This window comes from Aptenodytes patagonicus, chromosome 1 (genome assembly GCF_965638725.1).
Source record: "Aptenodytes patagonicus chromosome 1, bAptPat1.pri.cur, whole genome shotgun sequence".
Taxonomy (NCBI): Eukaryota; Metazoa; Chordata; class Aves; order Sphenisciformes; family Spheniscidae; genus Aptenodytes; species Aptenodytes patagonicus.
This window is the reverse complement of record NC_134949.1, coordinates 47,821,389-47,836,352: the sequence shown is the minus strand read 5'-3', so window position 1 is coordinate 47,836,352 and position 14,964 is coordinate 47,821,389.

Here is a 14,964-nt window from a genome sequence, read left to right as displayed (position 1 = left end):
TTTCATCATAATGAGATAAATTCATATTAAGTCAGACAATAAAAATATAAGTGAAAATTATATTAATGTGAATAATTTCTGATTGAACACATCATGACAGATTGCAAAGTAACGAATACCTGAAATGTTAGAAATCACTAACGACATAAAATGTAATAGTCTAATATAACAGTTTTAGGATCTTCCCCTCAAGCTTATAATTAGCTGTGGTTATATCATCAAATGGCACTCTATATCAGCTTTTAATGAATATTTTTACCAATAATATAATCACTTCCTTAGCTTTTTTCTCCTTTGTTCTGTTAGATCTCTTCTAAATTCCCCTTAGATACCAAATTCATAGACTTCCTTAAACTTACTCTACATATAGTGAAATGTAGCTTTTTCACATTTATGGATGTACATAAGTCTTTAGAGAATTGTTACCTTAGGTTTATTGAATTAAAAATAATCCATTAACTTGAAATCACCTATTTCCCACAGTGATTATAAAGTGATACTTTCACTATTATTAAAAATATCTCAAATTTTTGAATCTGATTTTTTCATTCCTGATTCATGTTTGTTGTCTTTTACTGAATCGGTTGCATTTATTTTGCAAAAACTTTTTATGTCAAACCCCTCTCATGGAGTAATGCTGGTATCTGTTCTCTAAATTGTAGAAAATAACTCTTTCTTTCACTCATTACAGAAGCATATTTTCACATTTTTTTCTGCCATATGAGTGAGAGTGGTTTTTTTCATGTGTCCCCTCTCCCAATCGCTATTAAGAGTCCCTGGACACTCTTTAAAACTTCTGTGTAAAATCATGTTTTAGAATTTACTAATTCAACATGTAAGTTTGTAAGATGCAACAGACAAGGTTTTTATTTCTTCTATTGAAATATTATTTTACAGCCTAATAAAAGTTGTGTTTGTTTTTTGATTTCATTTCATTTTTTTTAATATACTCTATTTTCTTATTTTCATCCTATTACTTTGGTTACGTATTCAGACGTTTATTCACTGTTAAACTAAATTATGCATATTTTACAGTTTATGATTTCCTTATTATCAAGAATAAGTTTACCTATCATTTGAAAATAATGTTCTCCCTTTTTGTAGCAAACATATTTTCAGATTAAAAAGACATTTTGTCCTCAGAATCAGCAAATATCACAGAAGATTGCCTCCTTTATCATTTTCAGATATTGCAATGCCTTTATCCAAACATACCTTTTCGTGACATTTCAATCTATCTTATAGTTCAGAGTCTTCAAGAAACACTCCAGGCAAACCTGCATAATCACCCTAAAGTAGCTGTGGTTCTGGAGTGGCTTGAGATGCAACTTGCTATTAACAGAATGTCTTCTGTGTTTGCTGACCTGCATGAATAGCCCACCTTGTGGCCTGTGACTATGAATAAGCTCTGTATGCTAAGAGTGTATTCTTACACTTTATTTCAAGAAATACAAAGTCCTTAGATCCAGCAATAATCATTCCCATATAGAAAACCAAATATCTTTGGCAGAACAATGGTCATAAATAAAAGGCCTCTTCTGGTGCGAATCACAATCACTTCAGAGCAAAAAGTTTATGCCTTTCCTTTAATATCTCAAGTCCTGCAAGACCTCTAAAAAGTTCATCTTTGAACTCAAAAGTAAACTGGCAGGTGGGATTATAAGACATAGAAAAGGGACAGGGAGCTGGAACATGGAATATTTAGAGTATAAACAGAACTGGGACCCTGCCATGTGCTTTTGAAGTATTGCATACACATCACAGCCTCAGAAGATACCTGGGATGTGGATCTTTTAAGTTAGTGAATTCACGCTATTTTATAGGAGAGAAAAGACTGTGAGACATGAAATAGGACTAAGTTTCATGATGAATGATACTCTATTTTCAGCAGTTATTGGTTTTGACACTATCAATGAAGTAATCCACTAAGGATAAAAGCAAAATGGTAAAATGTTGACCTTAAATGCTCGTTCTGGAAGAACAGGAAATGAAATATATTTTATGAAGCGACTTTGAAATACAAGGTATTTTATGAGGAACATTAACAAATAACAGGTAGTATCCCTGACTGAAACCTCCAAATAACTGCAAGCGCTTGCAATGTGGAAGTGTTAAAGTGTTTTCTGTCTTGCACAGAAAACAATTGTAATTAATGAGTCTTTACAATATAATGAAAGGAAGAAAAAAGAGAATAATTAATTAAACATATAGAATGTTATGGATGTAAAGAGAAATGTGTTTCATAAATGTATTGCTTATCAGCAAGCCTAAATGAGGTAGGATATTAGTTGCTATCAATCAGCTTAATCATGCATTTACTGATTCCTGACGTTAGGGTGATATCAAGAACAAGAGAAACCTCAGAGGATGTTTACACCCAGATCACCGACTTAGAAGGCGACTTAAAAAAGTACTTGCTATGACAGAGAGGTAATGGAAACAGATGAGCTGCAGGTACAATTTGTACTTTTGTGAAAGCTAAAATACAGACAAGAATATCAAGTTGAAAGCAAGGATTTAGAAGACTGCTATGTAGATTTCAGACATTGTTGATATCTTGTATAACATATTCAGGAATATACTGAAAAGAGACACCAGAGACCATGAAAATAAAGAGGGGATGATTTGAGGATACAACCCTACAGCTTCCTGTCTGTAAAATGAATTGCAAACTGCATGTTTTCAGAATCAGTCACGTCTTGAGGAATGTGAAAATAAAACAGAGACCAAAAAGAGAGACTGGTAAGATATCTCAAAAGGCAATATTTTATGGTTTGGTGGAGAAAAAGATGACAGAAAGAAATAGTAATGATTTAGAAGTGGTTTGTAGGAGTCTCAGTGTAAAGAAGACAGACTATCAAATATGAGTGAATTTACCAAAACAAAAAATACAAATCTTTAAGTTACAAAAATTGCAATTACAGAAAGATAAGACAGATACAAATATAAGCTTTGAGCAAACGTTTTCAGATGCTGATCTGATTTGTGAGCAGGAATAAAAAAAAATTGAAGACTCTTAAAAGTTAATGAGCATGAAAAAGCTTAATATTTTACAACATTCTTGATAAATTATTTAAGGCAAGAAAGGATAAATCAAACTGAATGTTTTGCACGTTAATTTTGTCTTTTGAAATCCTGAAAGAAAACTTTAAGAACTTGAATTTTGAAAAAATGTGATGTAAAAACTACTGCAAGTCATCTTGCCTCAGTACAATCAATAGAATAATATTTTATATATACCTATCTTATAAAAAAAGATAACAGGACAGAAGGAGTATAATTTGTAATACCCAGTAATCTGTTCTATACTGCCTACAGTAATTGACTACTGTAGATGTCAACAATTTGGACAGTTTAAATATCTTTGAGTACTATTGATTACTAATAATTTAATAAGAAATCATTATTATAGGGGAAATTGTATAAGCCTGCAGATAATTTTTAAATTAAAAAAAGACCACTGTAATGCTACAGACACTTAGATGCTGCAATGTTATTATCTATAAGAAATGAGACCTTACCACTTACTAAATAGAAAGCAAGGCAACTATATGCTTCTTAAAATATCAAATAATTTTAAGAATACTGAGGCAATTTTTTTGAAACAGCAGAGAAAAATGATACATGAAAAAGATCTAAGAAAGACTGCAGGAGCTCTATGAAAAACTAAATATAGAAAAGTAACGAAATGCCAACAACGTGATTCAGCAGGGCATGCAGTTAGAGTGACAAAAGCTAGACTAGTTAATTTTTTAATTGAAGAACATTCCTCCAGTGTTCTCCCTCAGGGGAAGGGAGGGCAGAACATTAAACAGGACTAGAAAGCTCTTGATGTGAATTAGCAGAAGGGAGGGCACAATCGTGGCAGAAGCGGAGATCCTCCAGAGCTTAATGGCATCTAATACAGAGATGCTTTCAGAATGAAGGAGCAGGTTGGATGCATGGAGCTCCTCTGTAGGACGGATGACAGACTGGTTGAGAGCTTGTGTGTCAGGATCAGAGGAGAGAAAAATGGCACGTTCTCTGCCTGGGAAGGAATAACAGCTTCCAGTGACAGAGAATAGGACTGACCAGGATGGACTGGCTGGGGAGCAGCTCTGCTGAAAAGGCCCTGGGGTTTGTGGCAGACAGCAAGCTGAATGTGAGCCAGTGGTGTGTCTTGATAGCAAAGAAGCCCAGTGGCATCCTGGACTGGCTTTGATTATCCACTTTTAATGAGGTTTCATTAGATTTAATATATGAAACTGTGTCCAGTTTTTGGGCCCCCTCAATACAAGAAAGACATTGACAGATGGGAGAGAGTTCAGTGAAGCCACCAAGACAGTCATATGGTTGGAGCACCTGACCTGGGAGGATAAGCTGAGGGACCGAGGCTGGTTCAGCCTGGAGAGAAGGTTTTGAGAGGATGTAACAGTGGCTCTCCATGGAGCTGGCTGAGAAAACAGAGCTTTCGTAGTGGTGCATGGTGGGAGGACAAGAGATAATGGGCATAAATGGAACAAGGAAGACTCTAACTGGATGTGAGGAGAAACACTTTTCCTGTCAAGCAATGAAACAGGTTGCAGAGAGGTAAGAAGTCAACACCCAACTGAATACAGCCCAAGCAGCCTGGTCTGATCTCAGAGCTGAACCTTCTTTGAGAAATAGTTTGGACTAGAGACCTCCTGCTGCCTGAATTATCCTATGAATGGCCTCTACATGTAAACTGTATTCTGCTTCCATGTTGCTTCCCATATTTTTGAGGAAGAATCCTAGGGGGAAAGTAGTAGCATTGTAGCATTTCCAGATAATCACGTAGTGTAACTGGGAGGGAGGAGTGAGTTGGGTTTAATTGGTGCACTTCTATCTATCAAGCCATGACTCCTGACATAGGGAACCATAAGTGTGGAATGTGACAGTATTTCAGCTCATTTCTTCTGGTTTTGGTTGGTTGTTTGGTTGGTTCTGGGGTTTTTTATATTGTTTTGGTTTGGGTTTTTTATGATTTTTGGCTCTTGTTCATTTTGATTTGGATTGAAACCACAAGTTACTTAGCAGGTCATTGAATATTGTTAAATACTAGGAATAGGTTTGAACAACAAAACTCAGCTTTGACACTTGGTGGGGTTGAAAAGAGCTAAAGAGAAAGAGCAATTGGAGATACAAGAGGGAAGATAAAGGAAATAATGAAGAAAGGACAATTGATGAAGTGGAACACTGATAATGGATAGCCCATGGTATTAGAGTGAGACCCCAGATATGGAAAACTGGTTTTCCAAAGTCACAGGGATATATGATCAAGAAAATTCAGAGCAAGGATGTGGTAAGAGATTTTGGCTATGTTAAAGGTATTAGCCTTAACAGAGCTTGGCATCAGGCTGTTAATAATCAAGAACAATGTGCGTATCCTGAAAACAGAAAACTATCTGATTACGTGTGTGCGTGCTCACACACACATACACAAAGGCACATACAGGGTAAATAATTCTGTAGCACATTACAGAATGATTGCTCTGTACATGTAAATTACATTTACAACTACACTGTTGAAGTATTTTAGCACAAATTTTGTTGCCTTGATGAAATATTTAGCTGGAGTGATGGCACTCGGTATACATCATTGGAGTAGCAGCTATTAGTGTTATATAGTACATCACTGATGTGACAACTTTGAGAGGATGTGTAATATATAACCAGAATAGTCCCACTTGGACATCAATATGTGGTATTTACCGGTATTAATAATGTAGTGGGTTTAGTTTTGTACAGCAAATAGACATAATTCTGATTCTAACCAGCAGTGAAATTCCTGTAAATAGTGCCACAGCAGCTTCTACCATGCAGTGACTTTTGTGATAAGGAATGGCTCTCAGACTAGAGATTATGTATACTGATTACTACTACTTACTCTACTATAGGAGTAAAAAAACCACGACCAACAAAAAAAAACCCTTATAAAATGAAACCAAATAAAACCTTAACAGAAACTGGTCAGTCATTCCATCAGCAGAAGAGTGTGGTAACATAGAATGAATTATTCTGTGAGTAAAAATGATCAGTAAGGGCAAAATGGACAGCTTTGAAAAATAAAAAACCCTTGATGGTTGTGGAAATCGACATACAACATTGATGCTAGACCTTTATTATTAAAAATAAAGTCATGAAAATAAGAGACTCCAACGTATACTCAAAGGAGTGATGAAAAAATTAGGTTAGGGAAAAGGATGTCAATTTTTTTCTTAAAACTACATATGTTTTGTGGTATTTAAAATAAAACTGATCTTTTTTTTTTTTTTCTTTAACTATAACAACTTACGTTTGCTTGCCTCAATTATCACTGAAATTTAAACTTAAAAAGGATCTGAGTATTTGGCAGTCCAATATTACAACTATAATGTCAAATCAGCAGTGCATCTGAGAATCTTTACTACTCGGTTTTACCTCTGAAAAGGGGCATCAGGCTTAGAAAATCATAGCATCATAGAATATCTCAATCTGGAAGGGACCTATGAGGATCATCAAGTCCAACTCCCTGCTCCTCACAGGACTACCTAAAACTAAATGTTCCAGAAAGACTAAGGAAACAGCTAACATTGAAACCTAACAAGACCAAAGAAAATGTAAAGGCTTCTAGATCCCCAAAAGAAAATAGTCTTTGACTATTTAACCACAAATATATCCCAAAATACTTCCTATGTTAGTGTTATTTCCCTACTTAATCCATTATAAATTTCTCCTATCTTACTGTCTACATTCTTTTTTTCACCCTTGATTTAAAACACAACTCATAGATGTCACTGTAGAAATTAGAAGATTATAGAAACAAAAGTCAGGAAATGTTTACATGAGCAGTGGCTGGGGTGGAATCCAATAGCAAGCCAAGACAATGCACAACAAGCTTGCACTAGTTTAGCACATCTCTAAAGCGTCCAGTCAACAGACCTTCCAGGTAGTCCTCTGCCTCAAATACCTTTTCTACCTTAATGCCACTTCTACCTCCATCAGCTGTACCAAAAACAAACAAACAAACAAACAAAAAACCCAAAATGTATTTTTTACCACTGTATTTCAAGATACATCTGAAGGTAGAATTCAGTCCTAATAGCCTTACCTGAAGGTTTTCATTGATTTCAGTAGATTTGTGTCATACTCTAAAGACATATATTTCTTGGTTGGAGCTTAAAATTTTAAAACCAAATAATTTTTCAGCACTGAATGTAAATTTCCTTCTTCCTAGTAAACAAGTTTCCTACAGAAGATGGCTTCAGCATTTGTTCCTTACATTTGTGTGTTCTTGGACTAGACAGGAAAGGCAGCCATTTTGTTGTATATATGAACCCAGTACTGAATGTTATGCTGAGTAATTCCTTCCTTGCCCAATAAACTGGTGATTTTATTAAAGAACACATAGAACAATGCTTATGTTGCACCCTGTACTGACAATACAGTTTCCTGACGGCCAGCAATTTTCCATCTCTGATTTCAGCCACAGTGACTGTCTGCAGATTGGTGTTTACAGATTTGTACCTTCAACTTTAAACTTTGCTTTCTGATAAACTGTCAGTGAAATGTGTTGGGGAAAACATGCTTAAAAAAAGAATGAAAGATGACTGAAGAAAATACATTTAAAAGCTCACATGAATAACATTAGATGGTTTTACATAATGTTTATGGAAATGTTTTCATGTCTTTCATAAAATTTTTTAACTTTCAGTAATATCTAGTTAGAAAGTGTCATTTTTGAAAGACATGTATGAACATTCTTTCCACGTATGAGTATGAATCTGACAAAATGTGCAGACTTAAGCATTATGTATATTTGTGCTAGTCTTGCTTGACCTTTGTCAGTACACTGAAGGAAAATGTATTTAATATTTTTAATAAAATGAAACAAAGATTCTTCTAATTAATCAGGAAAGTAATTCATTATAAACTGGTTTTTTTAAGTATTCTTCATATTATCAGTTTGACCTGGTAACAACCATAATGATACAAATAAATAGATTCCAGTTACCTAGATACACAGATCACTTTAAGTGTTTAGGTTAAGAACTAAACAAAAAAATTCTAAGAACAGTTATTTCATGTAACTTAAGTATGACTTTTAATCCTAGATATTTTTAAGAAATGAAGGTTAATAACCAGTGTGATATTTTATTTCTATTTCATTTTAAGGGGTTTTTTTGTTGGGTTTGGTTTGTTGTTTTGGGTTTTTTTTTCTTAGAAAAGAATCCTAATATACTGTAGGTTATAGCTAAAAAAAAATTAATTATCCAACATACATTAAAATAGAGATACATAATTTTGACTTAAATTTGTCTCAAACACACATACACATACATACACACACACACAAAGTCTTGTTTTGATTTTTTTTAATTGGTGCCTATTATAATTTGTGATGATAATGCCCAATTTTGAAAATCTGTCCCTTGGGCTACATTAACATAGACATCCTTTGACTAAGGCACTTGTGTATCTTATGTTTATGACTTTAATAAGTAGAATTATAAATGCTCAGAGAAGGTTGTGAGTCAAAATAAAGAGTCTGGATTGGCCGGCAGACCTTTCTGAAATCTTGAATTTTGCATACTGTTTCATGTATCAGCAAAAAGAAAGGCAGGAAAAAATATTTAATTTCAAAGAATTTGAAAATTAGTATTAGTTTTTAATCTACTATTATTTATAATAAAACTTATGTCCCACCTGATAACATGAGAAGTAAGACAAGATTAAAAAAAAACAGTATGGATTGAGACCTTTGAAATGGGGAATTCTACTGAGTTTTCCAAACTCAGATTTTGCTCTAGAATGTTTAGTTTAGCATCCAGTTGCTATTTCAGAAAAGCACAGATCTCAATCTGCCAGCACTATGAGGATGTCTCAGATACCTCACCAAATCTTAAACAAGAGACACCCATTTTTGAGGAGGTGAACCATGCCCAGTTTCTCCACAGATGGGAACATAGCTTACATGTAAACACCTCCATGTAGATACCTGAATCTAAGCATCTTAATTTTGGGTAGAATCCTGAATATTTTAAGGAGTTTAATATAATGTAGCAGATAATTATAAAATATTTTGTAATCTTGGCTCACTGTGCAAACCTATAAATAGTTGATATAATAAAAAAGTGTGTTACCTCCCATTCCTTTGTTATAAAATACACTAATTTATTTCTCTCATTTAACTTTGGTGAGCTTTCCCAATAACTATAAAAATATTTTCTGAATGTATTTTCATTGTGAAATATATCCTGCCCCACAGCTGGCACTAAGATGTCTGCTCTGTTTAAATTTAACTTAAATCCTCAAAAGTTAGCACAAGTGGAATTTCTGTACTGAAAGCTATAAACACTATAAAAATGCTATGAGAACTTCAGAGTGAACCGGATGCTTCCCGGTTCTGGAGCACTCTTCTCTTATAAAGAATCCACTTCAAAACGCTTCAAAGTCAATGCAAAGATTCCCAGTGGCTTCATTCAGCATTTGCTCAAACCCCGTTTCTGATACACCAAGAAGATAGTATAGTAGGTGAACAAAAAGAAGAAAAGAAAAATCATCATGATTAATGGAATACAGCAATCACTGATACACAATTACTCGCTTGTTTCAACACCATTTCCCAGCTATTTCATAGTAATGAATGGGGACTGTATTTTTTGGAATATATTTGGTGATTTAGAGAGTAATTAAACAAATTCAGCTGAACAATGGGCTAGCTAATAAATCATGAAGTATACTTTATTTAACAGTTTCTCTTATGTTTTAATTATTGATGCTTATGTCTTCTGTTGTAATATGTTGCTAAAACATTGTTAATTACTGTGTAAAAATAATGTCATTTTGTTGAGAGCTTAAATACTAAGTGCCACCAAAATAGCTCAAAATATAAGAATGCCTGTATGTTATTTTGCTAGTTACCAAATTCTAGTCTGGTCTGCTCTTGTCTTGTCTATTTTTACTCTTCTTTCCTGTTCCCATCCCCACCCCACTCTCACCCTCAGATATTTGAACCACTGTACAGGTTTGACCTACCCCTCTTTCCAAATGATGTGTTACTCTTAACACTCATGAAAAATAATTCATTTTCACTTCTATTCTAATCACATATGACACACAACCCTGGTATTTGGGTCCTATGAAAAACTGCTTTCTTTGCACCCTTCTTTCCTGCTGCTCATCATTGCTTTCTTGGATATCAGAGCTACTCTCCTCTGAATGTGTTAGTCATTCATGAATAATGTCATAAAAGCCTGGCATTGCTTTAGAAGAGGAGCCCTTTATTACACTTTTCTAACAACCATTAATATCTATAATACTCAGCAGTTTTCTGATTTTCTTTTGTGAAAGGACAAATCGTGACTATATGGCAAAATGGCATGGGGTCTGCAACTATTATTACTTTCATTAATGCAGCTGAAATGCAAGGAAACAGAACAATAGATTTCATCTGTGCCTGATAGGGGAAATTTCTAGGTTTTCAGACACCTCTTATCTGCTTTCATTGAATCCATAAACACTAATTAGAGCAAAAGTCCAGCATCATGGTCACATCATTTTTCCTGATCCATGTGTCTGAAAGAAGGCAAGGCTGCCTATATATCAAATAATCCCCTTTATGTAAAATATCATTAGAATTATTTTTCCCTTAATAAAAAAAGATGCAGTTACTAATTATAATGACCCTAATTCTTCTTCATAGGACTGTAACCCTCTGGGTTACAAAAAACCTAAAAGGTATAGTCCATACCTGCTGAGATACATGTTGGGCTGGGGTGGGGGTGGAAAGCAAGGCTAGTGTTTCATGGCAATCTAATAGATGACTCAAAATACAAATGTATATTCCCAAAGTGACTTGCTGACTTTTGCTCTAAGGATAGGTAGCACAAGTAGGAAGAAAAGTCAGTGATCCAAATGTATTGTCTGAATAAAAACTTTGATATACTTTATGTACTATGCATGCTTATTGACTGCACTCTGATTAATTCCCTGCAAACTTGTATTTAGTATACAGTATCTGGGGTGTTTTTCTTATTAAATGTTGAGGGAGTCTTAAAGTTGTACTGTTCTTGGAAGGCAGTAAGTCAAAATTTCTACTGTGCAGGATCAGCTCAGACTTGTTAGGGAGAACTCTGAAGCTACACATAAGGAAATGTAATTTGATTCCTAAAATAACTTCCTAGAGCAGACTGTTTCGAAATTTACACACCTGTTTTCCTCCAGTTAAAACCGAATGTTTACATACAAACACTATAAAAACATGCTTGGTGCAGTCTCTTCATTTGAAGGAAAAAAAATAATTCTTTTCTGTCAGGCACAGATTTCAAATGCAAGAGAAAAGAGTAACTCTTCATAATATTTTATTTTAATGGAGAAAAGTTGGGAGCTGGTTATTTGTAAAACAGTGCCACGGTGCTACTACTTTACATTTCAATGTTTGGGTGATATCAAAGTTGTCTCAAAATTGTTTCAGAACAAACAAGGTGTATATATATATATATAAAAACGTTTGTTTCACAATCAAGTTATATATGTATGTATATGTACACTCTCTAAAATCCTCCTCCTGTTCTTTTATAGCAACTTTGAAAGGAACAGAATTAATAAGTTTGTAGATATAGCCTTGTGTATTAGAAGAGGTCAGAAAGCAGCATGAAAACTTTGGCATTCTTTTACGTCTAATTACTATTTATTGATATGGGGTGAGGGATGTGAAGCAGTGTTATCCTACTGATCTTATCCTATGCTTTATTGGCAGAGGTTTGTTGAAATGCAAAATGCAGTTTCTGCATCAGGGCCTATGTACATATATGCACATCATTCCAGACATAAAAATTTTCTAGTGCTTAGATAAAAGATACTTCCTTATATATATCCTGTCTTTGGGAAATCACTTGCTTCAGATACAAGCTTTGCTGGATACAGAGCAGACCTGATCTGCCAATATTAGGAGTTTTCCATTCATTCTCCAGATCTCAAGGTCCATCAGCCCATGTGTCTCTTGCTGTCAGCTGATTCTTGCCTCTGGCTCAATGTCCATCAGTCAGATATCAGTTTCTTCAGTCTGTTCTTAGTTTGTTTGAGCATATTTAACTTTAAAGTTGCAATAAATAGTAAAGACAAGCTTAATCATAATGCAAAAAGAATCATCATAAATGGATGAACGTGACCTCTCCAAGTTTCAACTGCAGGTGAATATGGCAGTGTAAGCATATAAAACCTTGTGTTGGCTCGTTTGGGACAGTCAGCTACCACAACTATGTGGCCTTCTGAAAAAAGTATGAAGGAGGACAAAATATGGATAGATACTTCTGTTTTTCTACCCTGTCGATCAAAGCTTACTTTTCTTGCTAGTGATGTAATTGCCACTCTCTTCTAAGACAAAGGATTCCAAGTGAGAGTGTACATTTAAGAAGGAGGAAGTAATTAGCTGCTGATTCAGCCATAGCTCACCATAATTCTAGATACAACTATTTTTCTCATATAGAAAATTCTTCCGTTCATGAACACCTTCTATTATAGGACAAACATTTTCTTCATTCTCAGGAAATTTATTTGTTATATTGCTTCATACAGTAATTGAAAAAAATATTCATCTACACTGTACATTGCCATGGAGAGATTTTACTCTCTGGGATATTCAGATGGTCTTCATTAAGATGTGAAGCAGGATTTTCTTGTTTTCTACACATGAATATTAAGTACTTTTTCTCAAAGTCATCTGGAGCTCTAAAGCTCTAGAGTTTCATCCTTGGATTTTTTATCATCTAACATTTATTGGCCTCTGAGAGAGACATAAATGATTACAAACCCTCAAAATCACAAGCCAAGTATGGAAAATTTGTGCAGCTGGGTAAAGGGTAGAGGGCCAGGAAAGAAGATGTGGACCCTGCCCACAGGCAGCACAGGTCTCGCCATCTTCAGATCTGGATTTTATCCCAGATGATGACATATATATACATAATCCAGTTTTTTTTGTTTCAAGTTTTTTTATATTAAAATTCACTTAATAGATCAGAAAGTATTCTCTACATACCTTTGCATGAAAAGAAGTAAAAGGAAAAAAAAAACACCCCATATTTTTTGTTTTATTGTGTCAGAGCCCATGAGTATTCTGTAATCAAATGTATCTGGTTTAAGATGTTTAATAGTGTCCTTCATCACTGTTTTTATCTATCTTATTAGTGAGAGAAAGCTTTCAAAAATGTTGATTTACAGCTTTTTCCTGAAAGCCACGTTCTGAAATCATAAAAATGTATGTTCACGCTTGAACTGCATTCCTGAATATTATATGTACAGAAAATAAAAATTAAAAAATTAATGCAGCTCATATTTTGAAATTCAAGTAATCCCAGAAAGCTGGTATCAGCTTCCACAAAGAGTCATAAACAAATATTATTTGAGTTAGTGAATTCGGTAAAGAATATCATAAATAAATATGTCCTCTTACCTAGTAGCTGTATAGCTAGGTTAGCATAGCGTCATATCTGAGCCTGTCTATTCCACTGATGCCGTAGATAAGAAATTTGTAAAGCAGTAGACTTAGCTGTTTAGAATACCTGTGAAATTCATTGAATATATTATGTGCTCATATCAGTCACCATACCATATATTTAGAGATTTCTTTTCCCCTTTTAGTTTGTTTAGGACTCCTGTAACTCTGAAGGAAACAAATTGCTTTGTTTCATATACAATGTAGTTCTAAAACAGGAGAATTCTCTTGTATATATACCTCATGAAAAGGAAACTACAGTGGAAAAGCTTACCCAAGAACAGCTTTTCAGAGCAGCTTTGGTCCTATGCAACAAGTCAAAAGAATATTTTTTATTAAAGCTATGTACTCTTGGAACTGATTTTAATTCTTCCCATGTTGGCCATTTAAGAGAGGTGACCTCTAGTCATTTCTACCCAGAAAACAAGTAGATAAGTAGGTACCTTCCAGACAGCTTAAGCCTGCAGGCAGGTGACCAGAACAGCTTGTCCAGAAACTGTATAAAAGTTCCTACTTTGTCCTTCCCAGCAGTAGTAGTCAATATGACTGCCTTCCAGGCAAGAGATTGTACTAACATGCCTGGAGGCAGGTCAACGTATGGAGACAAATGTCTATAAACGCCTAAATTCAAAGTATTCATGTTCTACCAAGAATCTAGTTCAGAATGCATCAAAAGAGAGAATACATCTAAAGCAAATCTGTTACTGGATAACTTCTCTGCTGCTTAAGAGATCAATAGACTGGTCTCTAATGTCATTTATAATGTATATAAGGACATCAAGGTATGTCCATAACATTGTCAGTACTTTAAAACAGAATTTAAATTCCATTTCAAACCTCAAAATATTAGAAAAAAATGGCAAAATAGATTATTACCAAAGACTGGTATCTTCACTTTATGAAGTGTTGGAACATACGGTGTAAGCTCTACAAAACAAAACTTTAAAAATAACATAAAAATCTAAGAAGTTAACTGGTACCATTACTCTTACAATTATCCTTCCCCCTTTTCTCCACCATGCTCTGGGCAGGATGGGTGGAAAGAGAAAGGAAGTTAATAAGCACTTTCTAAGGGCTGTTGTATTCCACTTCTACTGCCTATAAAGATGGTTGTTGTCATATAAGGTAATCGACCTTGTAACCCCACAATTCTACAAGCCATTATGTAGAGAAAGATAAATATTTTAAATAAATAAGATAAATATCCAAATATATTTCCAATATACTTTTAATTTATAGCTGGAAGTAGCTGAACTCTTTTTTAAAATCATTATTTTCCAAACAGCAATCCTTCATTTTGTATATCATTTTTTCTATAGAAGTAAATGATATATATTTATATCCCATGTCAGGCATCTTGCCTTGAAAAATATAATGTAATTTAAAGTATGTCACTTCAGGAGAAGCCACATGGGAGGCACACAAAAGCAACTAGTATTTTCCTCAAGCAGTGAAAGTACAGAGATTTTTCAATATCTCAGTTTCCCATA